This window comes from Arachis hypogaea, chromosome 9 (assembly GCF_003086295.3).
Source record: "Arachis hypogaea cultivar Tifrunner chromosome 9, arahy.Tifrunner.gnm2.J5K5, whole genome shotgun sequence".
Taxonomy (NCBI): domain Eukaryota; kingdom Viridiplantae; phylum Streptophyta; class Magnoliopsida; order Fabales; family Fabaceae; genus Arachis; species Arachis hypogaea.
This window is the reverse complement of record NC_092044.1, coordinates 87,993,562-87,997,243: the sequence shown is the minus strand read 5'-3', so window position 1 is coordinate 87,997,243 and position 3,682 is coordinate 87,993,562. Positions and strand designations below refer to the sequence as shown.

Sequence of the window (3,682 nt, the reverse complement as noted above, 5' to 3'; positions counted from 1 at the left end):
ACGAATATGAAACTATAAAACAAAACAATCACACATCAACATACATCATTACATATCAACATGCATTAAGATGAAAACCAAATAGGTTCAGAAGATTTGATAACAGAATACCTGATACGATCTTCTTCCAGAAAGCAAGAGTTTCAAACTAACTGCTGCTGTGGACCTTTAACGTTCCTGAAGGACAATGTCACTTCTCTGGTTGCGAATCGCAAGCCTTCAGTGACGATCGATAGGGTTTGTGGCTTCTCGTTTGCGTTTCGTGCTTCACAAGAAGAAGAAGAAGAGTCAGGGTAAGCATGCGTTCTGTCCAAAGGCGGAAAGGATTACACGTCTATTAACCACTGTCACCTCTCCCTTGCCACGTCGGACACGGCGTCAATAATTTGACACCCACTTAACGGCAGGACCTGATTGATGCAAATCAAAAAATTTTTTGATTAAAATAGAACAGTTTAAACGTTGGGGACTAAAACAGAATTCACCCCAAACATAGGGGACCAAAATAGTACTTTACCCGATTATATATTTAGTTTTTTTTAATTTTATCATTAGAAATAGTAATATAAAATATTTTTAGTAAATTATTAAACATTGCCCCGTAAATAGTTAGTCTAGCTCCGTCCTGATAATTGGAATTTTTTGGTTTATTGTGAATATTTTTCGTCCTTTATTAAAAAATGTAATGAAGTTTAGAATGTGAATATCGTTTTACAAAGAAAAAAACATCCAATTACACAAAAAGAAACATCCACAAACTCCTTGAGAATGAATTTAGTGTGATTTGAATTTTTTTTGACGTAATTTGGATATTTTTTTATGTAATTTGGATGTTTTTTATATATAATTTGAATTTTTTTGTATATTATAGATGTTTTTTTATCCCTTAATAAAAAATTTATTAAGACTTAGAATACAGATGCAGAGAAAGAAATATCCAATTAAAAAAATATTTACAATTTTTTGAGAATGAATTTTTAATCCACAAATCTAATAAGCAAAAAATATATAATATTTACAAAATAAAACATCTCATTACTAAAAAAAATTTACAATTCTTTTTTTTTAGGTCTTGAGATGCAATCTAAATAAGAATTAGTTTAAGTTGGTTGCATTTCTTATTGGTTACTACTTACTAGCCGAGTTGATATACAAGTTCATTTGTTTCTTTTTTCCCTTGGAAAGAATGGTGTTTTGTTTATTGTTTAGGATAAATGGTTGAGGATGGTATGGCATGGTATGGTGTGGTGTGCGAGGTAGTAGTTTATATCACATGGCAAAGAGGGCCCCAGAAGAGCAATAAAAATAAAAAGGAGAAGAGGCAGATGCGAAGGATGGGATGGCCTACCATTCACATGGGCATGTTCCCTTCCCCACTTTCCTTAAAGCCAACGCTCCTGATTTATCTCCCAAACCACATCTTGACCGTCAATTCTATCCATCCATCACATAAACGTGTGTCCCAACCTTGTCCTGAAAATGTAGGGACATGTTGCTTTTAAGTTGCTGCTCCTTCTACCGACACCTCTTCCCTTGTCTTTGTCCTTAATTCATGCATCCATCCAAACAACGCCTTATTCTCTCTCTTCATAACAACGCATTACCTTAGCTACCTTCTATAAAACAAAACCTCTTTCATTTGCATCACATCTCATAATCTCATTCTTGTGAAGATGGCAACATCAGCATCCGCATATGAGAATGATATCAAGAACCTTAAGGCAACAGAACTCACATTGGGTTTGCCAGGGACTCATCTTCAACAGAATGTTCCTATTATTGATCAAGAAAAATCATCAGCATCATCTTCATCAAACAAGAGGCCATTGCAATTGTCTCATGAAGAAACTTCTCCTGCTCAGGACTGTGGATCTAAATGCTCTAATATTGCTAAGAACACTGATGATGATGCTGCACCCCCTCCTTCCAAGTAAGTTTCTTTTCTTTCTTTTCTTTTCTCATGCATGCAACCTGTTTGATAGTTTGACTCTGTGAGATTTCTGAGCTAGTATTAGTAACTAATTAAATGGATGATGATGGGTGCAGGGCAAAGATAGTGGGGTGGCCACCAATTAGATCATACAGGAAGAACAGCCTTCAGGAACAATCTGAGGCTGCAGGTGGGATCTATGTGAAGGTGAGCATGGATGGAGCACCTTACCTCAGAAAGATTGATTTGAAGATCTATGGAGGCTATCCACAACTCCTCAAAGCCCTTGAAAACATGTTCAAGTTGACTATAGGTGAGTAGCAGTACAACTACAGCAACTACAACTAAAACCCATCAAAGTTTAAACCCAAAAGGTTAAATCTTTTTTACCTTTTTATTGTAAAAGTTAAAGGTTTTGGTTTTGGTTTTTTCAGGTGAGTACTCTGAGAAGGAAGGGTATAAGGGATCTGATTATGCACCAACATATGAAGACAAGGATGGTGACTGGATGCTAGTTGGAGATGTTCCTTGGGACATGTTTGTGACTTCGTGTAAGAGGCTAAGAATCATGAAAGGATCTGAAGCCAGAGGTTTGGGTTGTGCTGTATGATCAGAAAAAATCACAGAAGGAAGGTGTTTTTGGGTGTGAAGGGAAATAGAAAGAAAAAAAGGCATGGGTTTTTCAGCTTGGGTTCTCGGAAGTACTAAAATGGTTTTTCAATCACTATCTTAGTGTATGCTATCATATCATCGTAGCATGCCTATTCTCAGGAAGGTTTCAGGGGGAGATTGACAACAAATATTACTTGTTTTTTTTATTTATTTTTCTTTTTTTCGCATCTATGGTTAGATGCATGCTATGCTTCTGTTTTTTTTTTAAACTAAACAAGTTTCAGTTGAGAAATCTCATGGAGAGATTTGCTTCAAATTATAATGAAACTTTGTTTACAAGAAGGATAATAGGAAGGAGATGATCATATGTATTTGTTCATCCAAGTTTTTTTTTTCTTTTTTGGTGTTTTTATTAATACATGAATACGTTATTGTAAAATACCAAGTATTCTCATTATTGTATAAATTTTCAGTTATTGAAACCGACACAAGATTAATTATATATCCTTTGATCTAATTGTTTATGTCATTTTATTGATATTAATCCTTACTAACTATCTACCTTCCTAATGTATTTGACTTCAAAACCATAAAAGAATTCAGAACCTTAGCTTATAGGTGATGATGAATCATATGTCAAAGTCTTGTGTATATTTGTCAGATCAAGTGATTAGGAGTTTTGCCTCGTTGACCTATTTAAGATTTTAGAATTTATTTTTCAAAGCAAGTTGAAATTGTGACTTCTGGGTTTAACTTATCTCTCTTGGAATGGAGTTTATAATTTTTTTTTCCAAAATCTTTCTTTAATTACCAAAATAAAAAATGAAATTGTGTGTTTAACCTATATCTGTCACCAAGTGAGAACCAAGACGCGTTGAAAGAAGGTTAAGCATGATTTTCTTTTAAATGTCCCCAAAAATCATAGTACTCTTTCAGCTTTTATACTAAACTTTACGAACAAGAAAAGAAGGAAGTAGATCACACCACGTCTTTCTTCAGCATTTGTGGCTTATTTCATGCATTTTTTTTGTGCTTAATGTTAACGTTTCTTGTTTTGTTTTATTTTATTTTTGCATTTTATAATATTTTATGATAGAAAATGTGAAAAACAAGAGATAAATTTATTTTTTATTATTTATA

At 33.7% G+C, this 3,682-nt stretch overlaps 1 pseudogene; it reads left to right on the top strand.

The window, feature by feature from the left end:
• Positions 1–1,530: 1,530 nt before the first annotated feature.
• On the top strand, positions 1,531–3,059 carry LOC112711182 (auxin-induced protein IAA4-like; annotated as a pseudogene).
• Positions 3,060–3,682: the final 623 nt, after the last annotated feature.